The sequence below is a fragment of the Theropithecus gelada genome, chromosome X (genome assembly GCF_003255815.1).
Source record: "Theropithecus gelada isolate Dixy chromosome X, Tgel_1.0, whole genome shotgun sequence".
NCBI lineage: Eukaryota > Metazoa > Chordata > Mammalia > Primates > Cercopithecidae > Theropithecus > Theropithecus gelada.
The window spans coordinates 119,296,376-119,321,444 of record NC_037689.1 but is presented as its reverse complement, the minus strand read 5'-3'; the positions used below and the strand labels follow the sequence as shown (position 1 = coordinate 119,321,444).

Sequence of the window (25,069 nt, the reverse complement as noted above, 5' to 3'; positions counted from 1 at the left end):
ACAAACTATTTGAACATTCAACATGGATGAATAACAAAAATATTTTATGTTAAGAAAGCCAGACACAAAAGACTACTTACTGCATGTTCCCATGCATATAAATGACTAAAATAGACAAAATTTAGCGCAGTGATACACAAAAATGGTTACCTGGACTTTCCCCCCCACTTTCCCACTTACCTCAGCACTGCTCCAGCTGCTCTGCATCAGCTCTGAGCTCTATGCCACTGCTAACCTAGCACCACCATTGTCTCCCTTCAGCCACCATCATGATTATCTATCCAGATCTCATCAGCCAGGATGAGATTTACAAGAACCAGGAGATCACAGAAGGGTGGTGCCTGGAGATGGAGGGGAAGATAGTCAGTAGGACAGAGGATAACATTGATGGCTCGCTTATTGGTAGAAATGCCTCTACTGAAGTCCCTGAGGGTAAAGAAACCCAAAGCACAGTTATCACTGGTGTTGATGTCATACACTATCACAGGAAACAAGCTTCAAAAAAGAAGCCTGTAAGAAGTACGTAACGTATTACATGAAATCGATCAAAGGCAAACATGAAGAACAGAGATCAGAAAGAGTAAAACCTTTCATGATAGGGGTTGCTGAACAAATCAAGCACATCCTTGCTAATTTCAAAATCTACCAGTTCTTTACTGGTGAAAACAAGAATCTTGACAGCGTTGGTTGCTCTACTGGACTACCATGAGGACACTGTTACCCTACATATGCTTGTCTTTAAGGATGATTTAGAAATGAAAAATTATTAACAAATTTGGCAATTACTTTGAATTTATCACCTGTCATCAAAACTACCTGCTTTTTGTCATCCACACAACAGCAGGACTTACGACAAATGGAACTGATGTCATCTTGAGCTTTTCATTTACGTTGACTATGACTTACTTGGAGTAGAGGCATTGTTTTTAGGAAAAACATGTCATGTAGGTTGGCTAAAAATAAAATGCATTTAAACTCATTTCAGAGAATATCTTTTAGTTTAATATATATTTAAGCTAAATACATCTTGTAGTGTTCCTGGAGAAGCTGGAGCTGGGTTATAAGGCACTACTAGAAAAATAAGACCGTCATCAGATAACTTCTTCAGTGGAAATTACTTCTAGGACTGGAATATAAAATAATCAAGAATCTAAAGTTTTAATTCTGAGTTGCAGTAAAAGGAAAGACCATGCTTATGACAGTGCCAACATGTGAAATGAAGTCTTATACATTTCCTCACCTACAATGGAAGTAGTTAACTTTGGAAGAGATTACCAAGAGAACAAAAAGAGACTAATTCAGTTGAAAAAAAAAGAGTGGTGGTGATTGCTACAAAGGGGCATGAGATAACTTTCTTGAGTCCCAGAAATGTTTCACATCTTGATTTAGTAGTGGTTACATGGGTGTATGTATTTGTTAAAACCCATCAAATTGTACATTTAATTTTTTGCATTTTATTATATGTACAGTAATTTTTAAAACCAAATTGTTTTGTTTTGCTTTGTTTTGTGGACACAGAATCTCACTCTGCCATCCAGTCTGGAGTACAGTGGTATGATCATGGCTCACTGCAGTCTGGAACTCCTGGACTCAAGCAATCCTCCTGCCTCAGCCTCCTGAGCAGCTGGGAATACAGCAGTGAGCCACCATGCCCAGCTAATTTCTTTTTCTAAACTTTTTGTAGAGATGGGGTCTCACTATGTAGCCCAGGCTGGTCTCAAACTCCTGGGCTCAAGCAATCCTCCTTCCTCAGCCTCTCAAAATGCTGGGATTATAAGCGTGAGCCACCATGCCCAGCCAATTTCTAAAATTATGTTAACAAAATAACTTTCTAAGGCAAAAACCTGGAAATTCATTGTCAGCAGGACAGCATTAAAGGATATAATAATTATATTCTGTGGAACATTAAATATTTGCCAGTTATGCATGATTAAAATATGTGACAAAGATAACACAAAATGTGAGGGTATTAAATGAAGTTAACCTATTCCAAAGTTTTTTAATTGTCCAGGAAGTAGAAAAATTCTAATTTATAGTAGGTTTACTAAACTAAGAATGCGTGTTGTAATTTCTTGAGTATGCCACTAAAAAAATGAACCCACAAGTTGTTTAAATTTATTCTTAGATATTTTATCTGTTTTGTTACTATTGTAAATGGGATGATTTTCTTAACTACAGTTTTGGGTGTTCATTGCAAATGTGTAGAAATGTAATGAATTTTTGTATATTTTTATATTTTGTATATGTATGGTCTTGTATTCTTCAACCTTGATGAACTATTTTATTAATTCTAAATAGTGGTAGTTTTACCTTTTCCTTTCTGATATGGATGTTTCCAATTCATTTCCTGCCTAATTGCCATAGCTGGCACCTCCAGGACAATGATGAATACAAGTAGTTGGAGCCAAAATCTTCATCTTATTCCTGATATTACAGAGAAAGGATCCAGACTTTCACTATTAAGTATAATGATGATGGTAGCAATGGGTGCTTTTATAGATGTCCATTATCAGACAGAGGAAGCTCCTTCTCATTTCTAGGTTTAAAGGTGTTTTTTTGTTTTGTTTTGTTTTGTTTTGTTTTTATCATTAAGGGATGTTAAATTTTTCAAAAGCCTTTTCTACATCTATGGAGATAATACATTTTCCTTCCTTTATTATAATGATACTGAATATTTTATTAATTTATTTGTGGATGTTGAACTAATCTTGCATTTATGGGATAAATACCACTTGCCTATTGTGTTTAATCCTTTTTATATATTATTTGTTTCAGTTTGTTAGTATTTTGTTGAGGATTTTGCATCTATATTTAAAAGGCATATTGGTCTACAGATTTATCTTCTTCTGATTTCATTATCTGGATTGATACAAAGGCAATGCTGGCTTTATAGAATGAGCTGGGAAATGTTCCTTTATCCTTGTTTTTTTAAGTGTTTGTGAAGAATTGGTATTTATTTTATAAAAGTTTTTCTGAATGTATGTGGCCCCAAAATTCATATGTTGAAACCTGACCTCTAAAGTGATGGTATTAAGAGGCAGGAACTATTGAAAAGTGATTAAGTCATGAAGGCTCCACCCTTATGAATGGATGGTGGCCCTTATAAAAGGACTTGAGGGAGTGGCTTCATTTTCTTCTCCCCTTTCAGCATGTAAGGACACAGCATTAATCCCCAATGGAAGATGCAGCAATAAGATGCCATCCTGAAAGCAAAGACCAGGCTCTCACCAGACACCAAACCTGTTGGCACATTGATCTTGGACTTCCTAGCCTCTAGAACTGTGAGAAATAGATGTATGTTTTTATAAATAACCCAGTTTGTGTTATTATTTTATAGTAGCACAAAGACACTAAGACAGATATTGGTACTAAGAAGTGGAGGCACTGCTATAACAAATACCTAAAGATGTGGAAGCCACCTTGGAAGCAGGTAATGGATAGGGGCAGGAACAGTTGTGAAATTAATGCTGGAAAAAAGCCTGTATTGCCATAAATGGAGAATTAAGGACAATTTTGGTGAAAGCTCATAAGAGGAGGAGAGCTATACAAAAAGCCTCAGTCTTAGAAATTATCAAAGTGGTTATGAACAAAATGTTGGTAGAAACATGGATAATAAAGGCCATTCTGATGAGGCCTTAGAAGACAATGGGGAATGTCTTATTGGAAACTGTGGGAAAGGCCATCCTTGTTACAAAGTGAAAAAAAAAAAAACTTGGCTGAATTGTATTGCTATCCTACCACTTTTGTGTAAGGTAGAATTTAAGAATGATGAACTAGGGTATTTGGCAGAAGAAATATCTAAGCAAAGTGTTGAGGGTGCTGCACAGCTTCTCTTAACTGATTACAGTAAAATGCAAGAAGAAAGAAAAAGTTAAAGATAGACTTTATAATCAAAAGAGAAGCAGAATATTAAAATTTAGAAAATTATCAGCCTGGCCATATAATTATAAAGTGTGTTCAGAAGAGCCTACCAAGGCTATGGCTAAGCAACTGTTTAATAAGGAGATTAGTTTGATAAGAAGATTAGTATTAAATTAATAGCAGATACTATTCATCAAGACAATGAAAGAATAACCCTGAAAACATTTCAGAGATCTTTGGGACTGCCCCACCTATCACCGGCCAAGAATGCCAGGGTCTTGGGAGCAGGATGATTTCAACTTTCTGCTCCTGTCATTCTAGTACAGCACTCACTCCTTGGCCATTCCAGCTGTGGCTCAAGCAAGCCGGGTGTGGTTCATGCTGCCCCTGCAGAAGGCACTCATGGTAAACCATGACAGCATTAGTACAGTGCCATCTCCATGGGGGCACAAAGTGCACGAGCTGTAGGGACATTATTGCCTCCACCTACATTTCAGAGCATGCCTTAAAGGGCCTTGGAACGTGGGCCACTGGGGCTGTGTCACTGCAGAGAGACCCCCCCAGGGCAATGTCTAGAGGAGCCATGAGGATAGAGTCATCTCCAAGGCCTCAAATCAGTAAAGTCACCAGTGTGCAATTTCATCCTGGTAGAGCCATAATCATACAACTCCAAGCATAACAGCTACTGCATGGGCTACACTCAGCAAAACCTGGGGCTTCTTGGGGCCTTGGAAGATCAACTTCCACCCCAGCATGTCCAAATATCAGGACATAAGTCATAGAAGACTATTTTCAAGTTTACAATTTAGAGAGAGATTAAGATGGCAGATAGGAGGCAGGACTAGTTGCAGCTCCCACTTGGATTGACAGAGCAGCATGTGGAGACTCAGATTGTGGACTTTTGTCCCAAGAACTATAGCAAGTACATACCAGGAAAGCTGAGAGAATCCACAGACCCTTTGAAGGACCTGGATAACCCTTGTAGGCTCCCCGAGATGCCGAAGAACTCTGAGTCTGTTTGCTTTCTCAACTGGGATGCTCATGGTCTGGGGCAAGTTCTCAGCCCTGGCCACTGGCTGCCTGGAAACAGACTTGGTGCTGTTGATGGGGCATAGTGGGAGTGAGACGGGCCTTTGGGACTGTGGGCTGCATGGGAGCATGGTGAAGCCTGTGACTGCGAGCTTTCCCCCACTTCCATGGCAACGTGTATGACTCAGAATAGGCAGCCATAATCCTCCTGGGAATATAACTAATTTGGACTGGGAACCACACTCCCATGCCCACAGCAGCTGCAGCGAACCCTGACCAAGAAGAGGCTGAGTTCAGACATGCTCATCCTTGCCCACACGCAGTGGTCTTTCTCTAATTGCTCTGGTAGCTGAAGACGAAGGTCATAATCTCTTGGGAGCTCTATGGCCCTGCCCACCACGTGAGAAACCTGAATACTTAACCAGGTGTCCCTTGGGCAAGCTTGCATCCTCCCTATAGGACCACAGTTGATGTGTTCTTGAAAGTGCCATCTGCTGGCTGGAGGTCAAGCAACACAAAACCAGCACACTAAACAAAAACATAACCAAGCACCCTTGCAGAGTCTACTTCACTCCCTTGCTATCTCCACTGGAGCAGGTGCTGGTATCCACAGCTGCAAGACCTGAAGATGGATCATATCACAGGACTCTTTGCAGACACTCTCCAGTACTGTCCTGGAGCCTGGTAGCTCCACTGGGTCGCTAGACCCAGGAGAGCAAAAACAATTACTACAGTTCAGCTCCAAGAAAGTCCCATTCCAAGGAGAAAAAGGAGAACACACATCAAGGGAGCACCCCGTGGGATAAAAGAATCTGAACAGCAGCCCTTGAATCCCAGATCTTCCTTCTGACATAGTCTACTTTAATGAAAAGAAACCAGAAAAACAATTCTGGTAATATGACAAAACAAGGTTCTTTAATACCCCCAAAAGATCATACCAGCTCGCTGGCAATGGATCCAAACCAAAACGAAATATCTGAATTGCCAGAAAAATAATTCAGGAGGTCAATTATTAAGCTAATCAAAGAGGGACCAGAGAAAGGTAAAGTTAGCATGATACAGGATATGAAAGGAAAACTCTTCAGTGAAATAGAGCATAGATAAAAAACAATTACAACTTCTGGAAATCAAGGACACACTTAGGGAAATGCAAAATGCACTGGAAAGTCTGAGAAACAAAATAGAACAATCAGGACAAAGAACTTCATAGCTCAAAGATAAGGTTTTCGAATTAACCAAATCCATCAAAGACAAAGAAAAAAGAATTTTCAAAAGTGAACAAATCCTCCAGGAAGTTTGGGACTATTTTAAATGTTCAAACTTGAGAATAATTGGTGTTCCTGAGGAAGAAGAGAAATCTAAAAGGTTGGAAAACGTATTTGAGGGAAGAATTGAAGAAAATTTCCCTGGCCTTGTTAGAGATTTAGACATCAAAATATAAGAAGCTCACAGAACACCTGGGAAATTCATCACAAAAAGATCATCACCTAGGCACACAGTCATTGGGTTATTCAAAGTCAAGATGAAGGAAAGAATCTTAAGAGCTGTGAAGTAAATGCATTAAGAAACCTACAAAGGAAAACCTATCAGATTAACAGATTTATCAGCAGAAACCCTATAAGCTAGAAGGAATTGGGGTCCTATTTTTAGCGTCCTTAAATAAAACAATTATCTGCCAAGAATTTTCTATCCAGTGAAACTAAGCTTCATAAATGAAAGATACAGTCTTTTCCAGACAACAACAACAACAACAACAACAACAAAAATGCTGAGAGAATTCACCACTACCAAGCCAGCACTATAAGAACTGCTAAGACTAGTTCTAAATCTTGAAACACATCCTCAAAATACACCAAAATAGAACCTCCTTAAAGCATAAATAATATAAATAAATTTGATCACTCAACGTAAAAATGGAATAAAATTATTATAGGGAAGCACAAAATACAATGGCAGAAATAAAGCCAAATAAGTCAGTGTTTGGATAAATGCTAATTGGTTCATCTCATCTATTAAAAGTCAAAGATCTTCAAATTGATTTTCTAAAAAGTTCAAGAATGGCTTTTCGTAGGTGTGGCACCTAACTAAAATGACACAAAAATGTGGAAAATAAATGAATTTTTTAAAGTACCAGGTAAATATTAAACATAAAAACAGGTGTAGACAAAATAGTTTTTATCATAGAAAGCATTAAGAGAAACAAAGTTTGATATTATATGTTGGTAAAGAAAAATCAAATAAAATATATAAAAGTCATGAACATTTATTTACATTCTCAAAATATTTTTACTAAATGAAAGCAAATATTGATTTACTCTCAAGGTGACTTTGAAAAAGTGTGCAATATGGTAAGAGACATGAGCAGATATTTCTTAGAAACCAATAAATTAAATAAATCAAATAAATTTATAGAGGATTTGAGTAATCACATGAATGAATGCATTTAAAACAAAACATTCTTGATTTGAAGGTAAGGTAAAAAAACATATTTGGAACACTTGCAGAAATTCACATGGATGTCTTGACAAATTAGAAATAATCACAGTGTACCAACCATATCCACACACAATTCAAAAATTTAGCAATAATTTTTAAAAAGGCTATCCATAAATTCTATACAACTTAAAAACGAAAAGAATACACTTCTAAAATACTCTTTCATCAAAGATGAATTGAAGAAGAATTTTTAAATGTATTTAGATGTAAACAATAAAAACAGTACCTGTCTGATATAGTCAATGTTATATTAAGAAAGTAATGTATTTGAACATGAATATTAAAAATAATGAATTAAGTATTGGAATATAAAACTAGAAAGAATACAGAGAAATGAACATGGATCAAGTTGAAAAATTAATACATATGGAAGCTGAAGACAAGGAGAGAAAAAAAGTATCATCCATAGAACAAAAAAAATTTAGTGATTTCAAAAAAACCTATTAAAATACAAACTTTGACAAGTTTAAAAGAAGAGAGAAGGTAAAAATAAACAAAAATGACAATAAATAGCCCTGTATATTTTGCATGGGTACAGTTATATAAATATTAATGCATTGACAATGATTTGAAAGGTTATAGACCAAACCCATATGCTTACCTTTGAAATGAACATGGGGACGAAGATTTAGGGGAGATTATCAGAGGAGACTACCATTTGGTAAGATGTTCATCTTTAATATAATAAATATGTTTACATATTAATTGCATAATAAGAAGTAATCAATGGAGACTTTAGTTTTTAGATTGGCACGTAAGGAGCTTGCAATTCATCACTTCCATCCTAACAACAAGAAAAAAATCTTGTCAAACAAAATCAACAATTCTTCTTAGAGCTAATCTAGAAGTGAAGTCACAAGGCAAAGTGCTATTCCTCAAATTGGAGGAACAGACAGGTAGATAATGAGAATCAAAACTCAATGGAGTAGAAGCCCAAGAGCAGACACCTCCATGGGAACCAGAACCAAAACAGGAAATCTTTTTTTTTTTTTTTTTTTCTTTTTTTTTTTTGAGACGGAGTCTCGCTCTGTCGCCCAGGCTGGAGTGCAGTGGCCGGATCTCAGCTCACTGCAAGCTCCGCCTCCCGGGTCTACGCCATTCTCCTGCCTCAGCCTCCCCAGTAGCTGGGACTACAGGCGCCCGCCACCTCACCCGGCTAGTTTTTTGTATTTTTTTTAGTAGAGACGGGGTTTCACCGTGTTAGCCAGGCTAGTCTCAATCTCCTGACCTCGTGATCCGCCCGTCTCGGCCTCCCAAAGTGCTGGGATTACAGGCTTGAGCCACCGCGCCCGGGCCCCAAAACAGGAAATCTTAAACCGTAAGTGATAAAATGCTGGAGGCACTGTGTGGACAAATGTGAGGGTTAAAAACACTAAAGGGGCCCAGACCGACAATAAGGGGCCCATACTTTCATGAGTTTTAATTCCAGAAGCCCTGCCATGTTTTCACTGTGAAGATCAGAGAAAAATATCCTCATACTTCCAGCAGGGAGGGGCAAAAATAATAGGTAGCCATTTTGTAATACACCTAGAGAATTCTGTTCTTACCAAGGCCTGACCTCAAAAGAAACTATTTCAGATTCAAGTCTTCAATTTAAGTTTTTATTCATTTTCAGTTAATTTTGTATACGTGTAAGAAAATTGACCAATTTCATTTTTTTACATGTGGATAACTAGTTTTCACAGCACCATTTACTTAAGAGATTATCCTTTCCCCATTATGTCTTCTTGGTGCCACTGTTGAAGATTAGTTGACCATATATGCATGGGTTTATTTCTGGGCTCTGTTCTGTTTCTTTGGTCTGTGTATCTGTTTTTATGTCTGCCTCCTTGGCTAGGTTGGGGAAGTTCTCATGGATGATATCCTGAAATAGATCTTCCAAGTTGGTTCCATTTCTGTCACCTCTCTCAGGGACGCCAATGAGTTGTAGATTTGGACTCTACATAATCCTGTATTTCTCAGAGGTTTTTGTTCATTCATTTTATTCTTTTTTAAATTATTATTCTTGTCTGACTGTCTTATTTGAGAAAGCCCATCTTCAAGCTCTGAGATCTTTTCCTCAGCTTGGTTTGTTCTGCTTATAATACTTGCAATTGCATTATGAAATTCTTGTAATGTGTGTTTCAGCTCTATCAGGTCAGTTACATTCTTGTCTATACTGGCTATTTTGTCTGTCAGCTCTCGTATTGTTTTATTATGATTCTTAGTTTCCTTGGATTGGGTTCCAACATTCTCATGAATCTTGATGATCTTCATTCCTACCTATATTTTGAATTTTATTTCTTTCATTTCATCTATCTCAGCTGGTTAAGAACCCTTGCTGGAGAAGTGATGTGATAATTCAGAGGAAAGAAGATACTCTGGCTTTTGGAGTTATATGCTGGTTTCTTCTTTCCTTTCCTGGCTGATATTCATTTAATTTTTGAAGTTGCTGTCTTTTGGATTGTTTTCTTTTATCATATTTGATGACCTAGACTGTTTGATTTTAGTATAAGGTGGGTTCAGTCAAGTGGTTTTGTTTCTGAAGATTTTAGGGGGCCAAGGCTCAGCTCAGGACTCCTGGACTGGGTTCTATAACTCTGAGGGGCAGGTATCAGGCCCTGGCTTTGTTATCTGGCTCCTGGAGATTAGGAATTTGCTGCACTGGAGGGGCTGAGGTGCTTCTGGACCACTGGTCACAACACTCCGATGGGTGGTGCCAGCCAAAGTTCTTCAAAGGGCAGCAGCAGCGGGCTCCAACTTCATTTATGCATGCCAGGATCGGCAGCAGAGGCAGCACAGTGCGGTCCATGATTCTTGGCTGTGACAGGGTGCTAGTGGGTGCCAGGGTGCTGGCCTCTGTGTGGGCATTTGTTGCAGGTGGTGGCAGCATGGCTCAGGGTGGCGAGGTGCTCCTGCCGTAGACTGTGTGTACCTTCGTGCTTGTGGTGCTGCTGACATGGAGACAACGGTGCTGGTGGGTACAGGGCTGTGTGTGTCCTCTGTGCACATTCACATGGGCGGTGGTGGCTGATGAGGATGGAGTTTGGGCAGCTGTTCCCGTGCTAATTGCGTGCTGGCAGCAGTGCTGGCGCAGGAGACGGGCACTGGCAGGAACGGGGCTGGCAGACTTTCCTCCCAGCAATGCTCCAAAGGCAATGGTGGTGTGGCAGGGCTAGAGGGCATGGGGTGCACTCATGCTGGCAGCAGTGGCACAGCATGGCCCACCTGCACACACATGCTGGGGGAGAAGGGGAGCCAAGGTCCGTTCCTGCGCACACGCACCAGCAAAGTGATGTGGTGGGTGGCCCTGGGCGAGTGCACGCAGGCATCGCAGCACCGGGGAAGCTGGAGCTGGAGGAGGGTGTGAGTGGGCTGGTGCATATCCTACAGGGGACGCTCTGCTGGAGCTCTCTGCTGGTCAGGTGTGGTTCACCAGTGCAACAGCTATGATGTGGGGTCCCCAGGAGTTATCACCCCTTGACACCCGAGGCTGTGCTCCAAGCAGGCGCGACCACGCTGGGGACGCTGGAGAGGTCAGCCGACAGAGGAGTGTTCAGGTCTGACCGGGCCCATTTCACAGGCAAGACCACCCTCTAGAGTTCAGTTCTGACAGTTCCCCTATGTCTAAGGTCTCCTATGGGAGCAAGCCGAGCCTAGGGGCATGGGCATCCCCGGCTATGCTCCATTACAGATCCTCCTACACTAAACCCTCTGGTCCCCACGCTGATTGGAGTTCTGCACCTTCCACTTCTGTAAGCAGCTCTCCCTGCCAACTCAAGTGTCCATGGTGCTTGTGGGGTCTCCTCCTCTTGGGATTCCAGAGGCCGTGGTGAGAGTGGGTTGCTCCTTGCCTGTTTAACTCGCCTCTTCCTACAGGAGTCACTGGGGGCCAGGAGTAAGTCCCAGTGTGCCGTAAACCTTTATAGGATTCCCAGCTTCTTCCTCTTCAGCCCAGCATCTGCATCTTCCCTTCATTCACTCTCAATGCCTTCTTTCTGAAAATCTTCTAGGAGTGTGCAGGTCTTCCTAATGACCCAGTCCCTTGGTGGCAGATGTTTCTCCTGGATGTGTCTAGTCAGCCATCTTGCTTATCTCTGAGAGTAGGTCTTATCTGCTATCACCCTATGCATACACACACACAGGAAACAATAGTAACTATGTGTGGTAATGAATGGGTAATTAATTTCATTGTGGTCATTTCACAATGTATGTGTATATCAAACAATCACATTGTAAATTGTGTGTGTGTGTGTGTGTGTGTGTGTATAATTTTTGTCAATTACATGTCAACAAAGGTAGGGAGAAAAAGACACTAAGCAATTTCACTGGAATTGTTCAGAACTCTAACTAAGGGAAATATCCAAGTCTAGGGTATTTTTCACCTCTTAAGTGTGACAGGAAGGTTCCCAATAACTTTCCTGTTTCACTTAAGTGGTGGAAAATCTTTGAGAAGAACTTGTGAAGGTCATAGCCCAGTGGCATAGGCTAACTAAAAGACTGAGACCTAATCATAGAACTAGAGGACACACTCCCTTTAGCCCTTACAGTTTTTTAAATAAATTACCTCAGATGGATTATAAACCTAAATGTAAAATGAAAAACTTTCAAAATTCTAGTATATAATTGTTATGACATGAGCTGTTTCTCCCAAAATTCATATGTTATAACCCTAACATCTAATGTGACTATATTTGGGTTAAGGATCCAATGTGATTATATTTGGGTTAAGGAAGTAATCAAAGTTCATTGAGGACATAATGGTGGGGTCCTGCTAGGATTAATGTTCTTATAAGATGAGACACTAGAGAGCTTGCTCTCTTTCTCCATCTTATGAGGACTCAGCAAGAAGGTGCCATCTACAAGCCAGGAAGAAAGCCATCACAAGGAACACAACCATGCTGGCACCCTGAATTTACACTTCTAGCTTCCAGACTGTGAGAATACAAATTTCTCTTGCTTAAGCCAACTAGTGTTTGCTATTTTTATATGGTATCTAAAGCTGACTAATACAAAACACAGAAGAAAATCCAGGTGATCGTGACAATAACTTCTTAGATATAACACCTAAGCATGATCCATGAAAGAAAACACTGATAAGTTGAACTTACAGTTAAAATTACAAACTTCTGCTCTGTGAAAGCCACCTTAAAAGAACAAAACTAATTTATCAGTTCCAATAGTCTTTAGGTTTTCCAAATATAAAATCATAACATCTGCAAACACAGAAAGTTTGCCTTCTTCCACTCCAATTTGGATGTATTTTATTTTTTTATCTTGTTGATTCCCCTAGCTAGGTATTCCACTACTGTGTTGAATAATAGTGTGTGAAAGTGGCATCCTTGTTGTGTTCCAGATATTACAGAAATGGCTTTCAGTTTTTCCCAATTCAGTATGATAATAGCTGTAGGTCTGTCATACATAGCTTTTATTATGTTGAGGTATGTTCAACACCTACTATGTGCTCACAAAAATTAAAAATTAGGTCCAGTGTGGTGGCTTATGCCTGTAATCTTAGCATTTTGGGAGGCCAAGGTGGGCAGATGGCTTGAGACTGGAAGTTTGAGAACAGCCTGGACAACGTGGCGAGACCTCGTGTCTATTAAAAATATATATTAAAAAAAAATTAGTGATGCATGCCTGTAGTCCCAGTTACTGGAGAGACTGAGGTGGGAGGATTCCCTTGAGCCTGGGAGATTGAGACTGCAGTGAGCCAAGATTACACCACTGCACTCCAGCCTGGGGGACAGAATGAGACCCTGTTTCAAAAATAATTTTAAAAAAAGAATGAAAAGACTACCTGCATACTACGAAAAATTCTTTGTAAAACACATAACTGAAAAAGGACCGCTATACAAAATATATAAATAACTTAAAATTTAACAGTAAGAAAACAAATATCTAATTTAAAAATGGGCAAAATCTGAACAGACATGTCACCAAAGACTATATACGAATGGCAAATAAGTATATACAATAACACTAAGTATCATAAATCATTAGTAAATTGTAAACTAAAACAATAATGAGATATCATTACATACCTGTTAGAATGGCTACAATCAAATGCATTGGCAACACCAAACGCTGACAATGATGTGGAACAACACGAAGTAGCATTTATTACTGGTGGGAATGCAAAATGGTAGTCATTTTGGAAGACAGGTTGGAATTTTCTTTAAAAAGAAAACATGTCTTTACCATATCAGTCATGCTCCTTGGCATATATCCAAATGAGTTGAAAAGCTCATGTCCACATAAAGTTCTGCACTAGCATATTTATAGCCACTTTATTCATAATTGCCAAAACTTACAAGTAATAAGATGCCTTTCAATGGTCGAATGGATAAATAAACTGTGGTATATCCATAAAATAAATAATTATTCAGGGACAAAAAGAGCTAACAAGCCACAAAAAGACATGGAGGAAACTTAAATGGATATTACGAAAGGAAATAAGTCAACCTGAAAAGCAAACATACTATATTATTTCAACTACATGATATTCAGAAAACAGCAAGACTATAGAGAGAGTAAAAAGAACAGCTGTTACCAGGCATTTGCAGGGAGGGAAGGAGGAAGGAATAAATAGGTGGAACAGAGGAGACTTTTAGGATAGTGAGACTAGTCTGTATGATACCGTAATGGTGAATACGTGATGTCTCATACATTTATCAAAACCTATAGAATGTACAACTCAAAGAGTAAACCCCAATGCAACCTATGGACTTTAGTTAATAATAATTTATCAATATTGTCTCATCAGTTTTGACATATGTACCTCACTAATGCAAGCTGTTAATAACAGGTAAAATTGGGGAGGACAGAAATTGAGAGGCATAGGTAGAAATTAAATATATAAATAATATAATCTAGTCTAACAATCCAAAAGAATTTCCCAAAAAGAAAAAAGGTAAAAACTATCAAGATAGTAGATTATGAAAAGAACACCAGTAGAAAAATCAGCAAGTATGAAATATTGAAAGACAGAAATACTGCATATTTCATAACAAAGGAAGATGTTTACGGTATAATGAATAAGAGAATTCTCGGGGAATTTTGAACAAGAAATGAAACTGGAAAGGTAGGCAGTGTCTTGAAAGCTGAGGTATTTGTAAGCAATGTTCAGGATTTCAGAGTTTGTCCTAAGCGTAATGGGAAAGAATGGAAAAGATCTATATATAAGGGTGGCATAAGTGTATTTTCCTTTTAACAAGATAACTCTAACTCCAGTATGGAAATGAATTGGAAGGGAGTAAAAGTGGACACAGTCAAACAAGTTAGAAAATTGGTGAGCTAAGGCAAAATATTCTTGCACTTGGAATAAATTCTACTCTATGTGACCATATCATTTGCAGTTCTAAATTATCATGGTGACTCAGGGACATGAAAATCCTTTAGCTCTGTTTCATAAAATGTTTGATTTTCTTATTTGTGTAAATGTCTTGGTAAGCTTGTGGACCCTTTTTCTTCAAATATGCTCTATAACCATTAGAGTGTGTGTTAACATTTTTCTGTCAATTACATCACTGACACGGAAACACACAAAGACATTAATAAATACAAATAAATTCTCATTAAGCAAAAAATCATATATGTTATATTATTCAACTACAGTGCAATAAAAATGTGAAAGTAGGGGTATTATTTTAAAATTTAAAAATGAATGGAACTATGACAGGGTAGTCTGTTATTATACCAATCTCTGTTTTATATTTGTAGCTGTTTAAAAAGTAAAAGAATTCTTGTTCTGTAGATTTTTTCTTCCTCTATTTTAAGAAGCTAGTAAGGCCTTGGCTCCCTTTTTCTTACAGAAGTTTGAAGTATCCAAAATACAAGTCACTTAAAGACAATATAGATTATAGATTTTTTTTTTTTTTTTTTCTAAACAGAGTCTTGCTCTGTCGCCCAGCCTGGAGTGCAGTGACGCGATCTCGGCTCTCGGCTCACTGCAACCTCTGCCTCCTGGGTTCAAGTGACTCTCCTGCCTCAGCCTCCCGAGTAGCTGGGCACGTGCCACCACGCCTGGCTAAATTTTTGTATTTTTAGTAGTTTCACTGTGTTAGCCAGTGAAAAACACAGTAGTTTCACTGTGTTAGCCAGGATGGTCTCGATCTCCTGACGTTGTGATCTACCCACCTCGGCCTCCCAAAGTGCTGGGATTACAGGCATGAGCCACTTCACCCGGCCTATAGATTTTCTAAGTATTCTTTAGGAAGAGGTACTAGGGAGAGTGAGAAAGAGAAGAAAGAAGAAAGGAGAAGGAGAAGGAGAATGAGGGAAGCAGGAAGAGGGAAGAAAGAAGAAGGAAGAATGAAAAGAGGAACAGGAAGAGGAGGAGGAAGAAAGAAGGAGGAGGAAGGAGGAGGAGGAAAAGGAGGAAGAAGGAGGAAGAAGTAGTAGTATCGGGGGGCAGGGAGAGGAAGAGGAGGTGGAAGAGGAGGAGAAAGAGAAAGAGAGAGAGAGAGAGAGAGAAAGAGAAAACCTGAAAAAAAGACATGATAAGCACTAGAGAGAGTGAAGACTTTCCTAGACTCAGGAGGACTGGGAAGTTTGTGGTTTCATGAATCATTGTCTACTATGAAGATTGCAAGATATCTAAAGCAATGGTTTTTAGACTTGGAAGAGGATCCTGTTTTAAAAAGTACACTGAATCAAGAAAGCCACCAATATACATGGAATCAAAGAGATTTCAACAATTAAGCAGCAGTAGCATGAGCCAAACTCCAGAAGGGCCTTTGCAAATGTCTCATTTGATATATTGCTGGCATCTTTTGTAACTCAGGATGGATTTGGGAGTATTAGCCCTGATTAAGATTGAATTTGTAATCTCCCTTAAATTCAACAAAATTCAGGTTTGGATTTTAAATCAGTTTCCTAGGGCTGTCATATCAAAGTACTACAAACTAGGTAGCTTTAAACAACAGGAATGTGTTATTTCACCATTCCAGGAATCTGAAATCAAGGTATCAGCATAATCATGCTCCCTCTAAAAACTCTAGGGATGATTTCTTAGGTGCCTCTTCTAGCTTTGGATGGTTGCTGGCAATCCTTGGCATTCCTTGCTTGTGGTAGTATAACTACAGTCTCTCCCTCTATCTTCCCATTGCTTTCTTTCTCATGTGTCTCCTCTGTGTCTCAGTGTCCAATATTCCTCTTTATTATCTTATAAAGATACCATTCACTGGATGAGTGCCTACTTGACCTCATCATAACTGGATTACATCTACAAAAGGCCCTATTTCCAAAGAGGGTCACACTGACAGAAACTGGAAAATAGAACTTTGAGTATATCCCTTTTAGGGAGGGGCAAAATTAAACACATAGCAGTCAACCCTTAACTCCCACACAAATTTTTATCTTTCTTTAATGCCTTACACCATTCCAGCATAAACTCTAAGTCCCAAATCTCATCTAAATATTATCAATTCAGAAAGACCTAAATCTCATTTTCTAAATCATCAAAATCAGGTATTAGTAATATACTTGGTGTGGTCTGTCCTGGGGTAAATTTCCTGTTTTACTGTGGGGCTGTGTAAACAAGTTAACTGCTTCCAAAATACAACAGTGGGAAAGAAATATGATAAATTTCCCCACTAAAAAAGGGAGAAATCAAAAGGAATAAAGGGATTATGGGTCCTATGAAATATAAAACTGAGTAAGGCATACTCCAATAAGTTTCCCAACCTGAGAATAATCCTCTGTGGTTTGAAACTCCTGACTCTGGGTCTACAGATGCTCCATTGTCCCCAGTGACCTTTTTTTCAGTTTCTTTTTATTAATTTAAAATTTTTTTGAGGGTACATAGTAGGTGCATGTATTTATGGGGTACATGATAAGTTTTGATATGGGCATATTATGTGAAATAAACACATCACAGAGAATGGGGTAATCCGTCCCCTCAAGCAGTGGTAAATGGGAATAAGATCCATTGACCTCTGAACCACACTCAGAGTCATTTATCCCTTTTCTTGAAAGATGAGAGATGTTTGCAGCCAAGTAGCTTTATCAGTCTGTTTTCCTCATGCAGTATTTCAGAGGTCGCATAGCCTTCCTTCATTTCATGCCATCTCTGTTCCCTTCAGTCCAAGCTGGCAGTGTATGTAGTGGTATAACATTCTAATATTCCACGTGCATCTTTCATGTATGTCAAACGATCCCATGCTATTAGACACGAGCATTCTTCACAGATCTTTCCTGGATAACCCTATTTCTTTTCTTGGCTTTCTGCAGAGGTGGTTAATTGGATTCAGGTATCACACGCCTAATCTTTCCAGTAGAAATTTATTCCACCACATCGTTGTTCTCTAAAGAGCATGTCTTAACAGCTTTTGAAATATAAATGGCTGAAAATTGTTTAAATCATCAAATTCTACTTGCTTTTTCCCTCAATTTTCTCTTTCCTCTTACATTTCACTACAAGCAGCAAGAAGAAACCAGACCCCATCTTCCACCTTCTACTTGGACATTTCCTCAGGTAAATATTCAAGTTTATCAATTATGAGTTTTACTTTCCATCCAACAGAAGAAGGCAATTCAGTCATGTTTTCTGCCTTTTTATAACAAGGATTACCTTTCTTCCAGGGTCTAATAGCATGTTTCTCATTTCCAATTGAGAACTTACCAGAAGCATTTTAACCTCCATATTTTCAGCAAATATAGAGGCATTTCTATCATCTACTTCAATTTTTTCCTAGTCTCTGCCCACTACCCAAATCCAAAGCCATTTCTACATTTTTAAATATTTGTCATAGCAGCATCCCATTTCTTGGTACCAAAATCTACGTTAGTTTCCTAGAGCTTCCATAACAAATTAGCAAAAATAGGGTGGCTTAAAACAACAGAAATCAATCCTTTCCTAGTTCTAGAGGCTAGAAGTCTGACATTAAGTTGTTTTCAGGGCATACTTCCTCTGAGGGTCCTACGGGAGATACCTTCCTTGCCTCATCTAGCTTCTGGTGGTTGCTAGCAATCCTTGGCATTCCTTAGCTGGTTGTAGCATAAATTCCATTTCTGCCTCCATCTTCCCATGCCCTTCCTTCCTGTGTCTCAGTGTCCAAATCTCCTTCTTCTTTATTTCATAACACAACAATCACTGGATGAGGACCCATCTTAATTCAGTAGGACTTCACCTTAATTTGATTACACATGAAAAGACCTTATTTCCAAATAAGGTTACAATCACAGATATTAGGAGTTAAGACTTCAACATATATTTTTAGAGGACACAATTCAATCCATAATAGACTTGGATTTAAATTTTATTTAAGGGAAATAAATTATGTGACATTTTTAAAGACTTATATTTATAGAGTAAGATATATCATTATAGAACCAAAAGTTATACTGCTAGGTAACTCTTAGGTTAAATAGGAAATCAAAATTATAGGGTAGAAAAACTGTGACCATTAGACACCAAAATGTCTGGAGTACAGCTAATGTTGTACTCAAAATCTATAGATTGAAATATGTTTTTTTAAATAACAAGAATAAAAATAATTAAACTGGACATTAAATTGAAGTTAGAAAGAATACAGCAAAAAGTGTAAAATCCCATGCAATCAGGACAGACTTCATGGGTATGTGACTTGTGCAATTGCACAGAGTCTTGTGCTCAAAACATTTGCTGTAAAGCTTCTGCTGCTGCTGTCTGGATGTCTTTAATTATATCTGTGAACTTGGGTTTTATACTTGAAACCTCATGGGACAATGGAGCATGTGCATGAGATATGCAATACGTATTTCCCCTACTGTTCCCTGCCACCTCATTTGCATGTAGCATTTATAATGATTGATCTATGAGTACAAAATTCCAGTGGATCCATGATTTGTGACATTTCAGCAAGACTCCAAGTGAGTATAAGGTAAGTGTGTTACACCTGTGTCTAAGTAAACATGGGAGCTAATAGCCCCTAGAGGCCAGGATTTTGGTGTCAACCAGAACTTACCCCAAAAGCAAAAAAAAAAAAAAAAAAAAAGGAATTCTGAGAATAGAAAATAACCACAGGATCCTGCTTGTGTTACTTCTCTGTGTGAGCCAAATACATTGAAAATTATGAAAGAAAGAAAGGAAAAGATAAAGCAACATATTATTATTTTTCACTTATTGCTTCCTACAAATTAGTAAGTCATGGGTAGAGAGTGTCTGTAGAAGGTGCATATGTGGAAAAACTGAAACAAAAACAGTTCAGTCAGTTTATGCAGCATTTTCACTATTGGAGTATGCAGGTATGAGCTAAAAAATATACATTGTATAATTTTAGTGATTTCACATATGGTTTAAATGCTTATATTTGCACTTAAAATCGGCGTTTTGTAATATAAAGATGAGCTCTAATATTTATGTTAATAAGTTAATATTTTAATTCCTCTTTACATAGAATGACATTAAATAGCTGTACTAGTCATGGTTCTCTAGAGGGACAGGACTAATAGAATACATGTATATATGAAAGATAGTTTATTAAGGAGTATTGACTCACACGATCACAAGGTGAAGTCCCACAATAGGCCATCTACAAGATGAAGAGCAAGGAAGTCAGCCCAAGTCCCAAAACCTCAAAAGTAGGAAAGCCGATAGTGCAGCCTTCAGTCTGTGGCAGAAGGCCCGAGAGCCCCTGGCAAACCAGTGGTCTAAGTCCAAGATTCCAAAAGCTGAAGAACTTGTCTTTGAAATCAGAACAGGTTGTTACAAAATGGAGAAAAGTCATGGAAAAATAGAGTTCCTGGAATTTAAAAATAAACTCACTATTTTAAAAGCTAAAAATGTTAGAAGTCAAGTCAAGGATATTTCCTAGAAGTTTAAATAACAATGAAAACAAAAACAATAAAAATTGGACAATGAGCAATATCAAATTCTTTTAAGTTAAAAGATTAATTCAGGAAGTATAACATCCTATATAGTAGAATTACCTCACATTTTTTAAAAACTAAGAAAATGGTTGAAAATTACCAAATAAGTAAAATGAAAATATTTCATAAACTTAAAAGACATTAGTCACCTAAAGGAAATATCCAACAAAGTATTAACAAAACGACTGGGAAAAGGTCTACTAATATTGTGAAATTTCAGAACACTGGATATAAAAAAGATGATCCTAAAAGGAATGAGAGGCAGAATAGCATCAAAGTTCTCAAGTGCAATACTAGAAACTAGAAGAAAATGAAATGATGCCATTAAAATTCTGAGAGTACCATTCCCCTAGTTCAAGTTTCAAAATAGTGTAAAGAGATTTTCAAATGTGCAATGGCTCAAAACTTTACCTTCTGCGTTTCCTTTCACAGAAATCTACTGTTAAATTTGCTCCATGAAAATGAGGAAATAGTTACTAACAACAGAATAGGCATGGGATTCAGAAAATTTGAGGTACAACCCAGGAGGTGAATGAAAGTACTGCTAGAATGATGGGTCTTCAGTATACCCAGAGATAAATGATTGTGGAATAGTCTAGAAGAATGCAGAATTTAAGAAGGAAAAATGGTCTCCAGGGAAAAAATAGAAATGACACATTAAACTATGCATTTGATTTTTTAGAAGATAGTATTAATATACATTTCACATACCTGTTGGAACAATTAGTGAAAATTCATCAGTGAGAAAACAAGATAATTATTAGTTGCATGAAAATTCAAAAGTTGTATAAAAGAAACTCATAACACAGTGGTTGGATTAGCAGTTAATGATATTGACATAGACATAATAATATAAACACAAATTTTATTCAAAATTATAATTGTATTTGGAAGATGGAAGAATAAAATATTTGAATGGTGTTATAGAGTTAAATGTTTCTATACCATCACAAGGAAACAAGTATATGTAATTTTTAAAATTATGAAATAAAAATAGTATAAGCATATTACTTTGAAATGTGGAATTGATACTAGGAGAAAAACCTTAAACAATTTAAAGTTGTTATATTTAGAGAACAGGGCTGAGGAGTGGGGATGTTTGACGCAGCCTACTGTTGTTATTCCCTGAAATTCTTTTTGTGCCATGTAATTTTTAAAAAATCTATATTTATGTATTATTATAAAATAAATGCTAATTAATAAAATTAGAGGAGAAAATACAAGTGCTCAACTCCATTCTAATAAAAACAACTGATTTAGTAAATTATTTAACTGGGAAATATATATGACTAAATTAACTTTTAGAAAGTACAAAGTTATACCAACATCCATGAAAGCAACTGAAAAATATTTCAAAGAAATACCTCTAAGAATGACACTAGTTTACAACAGTGTTATACAGGCTATTTTAAACTTCAAACTAAGAGATACTCTTATTTCATCCAAAATGTTACAAAGTACAGGACAAAAAGATAAAAGCTTAAAATTATTTTTTACAAACTGGTATATTTGATGTACACTGTCACAAAAAGAATCAAAATACTGATAAATTTCACTAATAAACATAACATGAAAATCCCAAATATCTAAGAAATCAATCTAATCACATATTAACAACAACAACAAAAAGTCAAACATGTTAGCCAAACTGATTTTATTACAGGAAATAATAGATGAGTTAGAATTAGAAACTCTTTAACCTACTCTTTATACTATTGTATTTTAATAAAGAACCATATGAGTCTTGACAGTTGCTAAAGGGCATTTGATAAACTTCAACACCAATTTCTGACAGAAAACATTCTTAGTGAAGTGAAAATTGGAGAAAGCTTCTTTATCATGTTAAAAATGTGTAAGGGAAATGAGTAACTGTTTGTCACACTGGTAAAATAGAAGAACAGGTATGTAAAATTCAGTTATATGCTGCCATTTTCTATCCACATTCACTAACTTCTCAAATTCAACTATGAAACTTACCGTTACAGCTGAGTTGCAACAGGCCTAAAAATCTCTCTAAATCTAGTACTTTAAGTAGATATAACCAGTATGCAGCATTTGCCACAGGAGATGAAACCTATTTCGTCTATTAGAGCACCAAAAGCATTCCTAACAAAATACGGAGAAAATGGTGCTTGTATATCACAACCGTTATTGAACAACGAATTAACCTATAAAAAATCACGCTAAAATATTAAATTCTAGGGATTGAATAGAATAAAAATATACCAGTTCAATTTAAATGAGAAACATTTACTGTGAGAAATAAAAATAAATTAAAGGAATTGACATCCATTAATTTCTTAGAAAGAAAAACACAAAGATTACATGATACATGTTATTCAAATTTTTACGGGGATTGTGGAGAGTAGAAAAAGCCTTGATAAAATAATTCTAATGATCTCTTGTATAGCAGACACAAGAAAGTATAATGAAAAGTTATAAAAATATTACTGAAACAAGACTTTGTTGATAGATATTACCGACAAAAGTGGAATAATTAAAACATTGTGCCAATCTTACTAGAATAGACTTGCTGGCCATAAAAACGCAATAGAAGGCACAGGAACATGAGTCTATATTTAATTAAGATTAAAGTGGTGTTCTAATTCAGTGGGAAAAGAGAACATTATTTTTGGCTTTGGAGTCATGAGGTCTCTCTTACAGCTACTCAACTGTGCCATTGTAGTACAAAAGTAGCCATAGACAATACGTAAACAAATGAGTGGGACAATAAAACATTATTTACAAAACAGTCAGCAGGTACTAGAAGGCATGAAAATGTCAGAATGGGAAATTCCAAGGGCCTATCATTTCAAAGGAACACTAAAAAGTCCGGCAAAACTGTCGCAATAAACTGTCAGAACTCTGAAAAAGTATTCAAAGGCTTACAGAAACCAAGTAAATGCTTAATCAAGAAAAATAAGACTGAAACTCAGAAGAGCTTTGTGATACTTTGTCTTACTTGGCCTTATACCTCAGCCCCCAGCATTGTGACAGTCAGTGTCCCTAGTGTGGGCTTGTGATTCTAGAGGGAGAAGGGTGGACCTTATTCTCAATGTGCTAGAACAAGTGAACATCTGCATTTAAAAAAAAAAAAAAAAAAAGAATGTCGACATAAACCTTAATCTTTTCACAAAATTAACTCAAAATGTGTTAGAGACCTAAATGTAAGATGAAAAAACTTCAAAGCTTCTAGAAGATAAGGTAGGGGAAAATCCAGATGATCCTGGGTTTAAACAAGACTTCTTAGATAAAACATTGTAAGCACAATCCACGAAAGAAGTTGACAATTTGAGCTTCATTAAAATGTAAAAATTTAAAAATCTGTTCTGTGAAAGACACTCTTAAGAGAATGAATAAGACAAGCCACCAACTACAAGAAAATATTTGAAAAAGACAAATATGATAAAGGACTTTTATCTAAAATGCACAAAGGACATTTAACTATCAGCCTCCAAAGCTTTTTTTCAGTGCATCACAATGACAAAGCGGTGGTTTCCTTTCACCCAAGAATGTGCTTTCCTGGAAATTTTTCTAGATAGAATATTATGTAATTTGTTTTGAGGGTTTTTTTTCCTGGCTGTCTTAAAGACTATGCTAGCTTTAGAACACATGCAAACAGCTGCAGCTCTGTGATTAAAACGTTAAGGTCACTAGACTAGTGTTATGAGAATGTTAATAGAAAATTCTGCTGCCTCTATTAGCTTATATGTGATCCTTAATAGCATTACTTCCCCTTCAGTCTCTATTTAGGAGGTGAAGAATCTTTTAATAAGGTAAAGTTGCTTTATTTAAATTTGTACTGTAGAATGTTTGTGATACAGCATTTGTAAAATTGATGTGAAAAAAATTTCTCATTCAAAGTCTGTTGTTTGATCTAGTTCTTTTAATAAAGGAACTCTAGTTGAAAATAATAATAATAATAAAAACTCAAGTAGCCCAATTAAAAATGGAAAAAAAAATAACAGACCCCTACCAAAGAAGATAAAATGATGACAAAAAGAAAAAGTATATGAAAAGAAATTCAACAATATATGCCACTGGGGAATTGACAGTAGAGACAGCAATCAGATACTAGAACACACCTATTAAATAGAATGGCAAATACGTGAGAGCACTACAAACAAAAACTGACTGGGATGTGACACAACAGAAATTCTCATTCACTCCTTGTGGGTATGCAAAATCACCATGTTGGCCAGGCTCCTCTCGAACTTTCAACCTCAAGTGATCCGCCTGCCTCAGGCTCCCAGATGATTTTTTATTAATAGGAAAAGTCATACTCAAAGACCGTCAACTAGTGCCTTAGACTATACTATAAATTTAAGGGTCCTTCCAACTTAGATTAATATAGCAGAGTTCTATGAGCTCAGATACTTTTATTTCTGCAAACATATTAGCTCACTATATTTTCTTTGTCCTGCACCTATTTGGCACAGTACTGAGGCATGAAGTAGTTATAAAATATACCAGTTGTTATAAATAAACGAGGGCCAAAACATCTTGCATAGGCTTATTTCACATATTATCTCTCATCATCACAATAGCAATTCCCTAAAAGAATTGCTGTTCTGTGAAAGACACTCTTAAGAGAATGAATAAGACAAGCCACCAACTACAAGAAAATATTTGAAAAATACAAATATGATAAAGAACTTTTATCTAAAATGCACAAAGGACATTTAACTATCAGCCTATCACAAAATCACTAATTCTCTCAAAATAGGCCTTATAAGTCAATTATAATCCAATCTCCTCATAGTACAGTTGAGAAAATTGAGATCTAAGAAAGGGAAGAGATTTCTTAAAGTTCTTTAAGATAAATAATGTCTGATCCAGGACTGACACTCCC

At 37.0% G+C, this 25,069-nt stretch overlaps 1 pseudogene; it reads left to right on the top strand.

Annotated features, from left to right (window-relative positions):
- Positions 1-269: 269 nt before the first annotated feature.
- Positions 270-770, top strand: LOC112615256 (annotated as a pseudogene).
- The last annotated feature ends 24,299 nt before the right edge of the window (positions 771-25,069 follow it).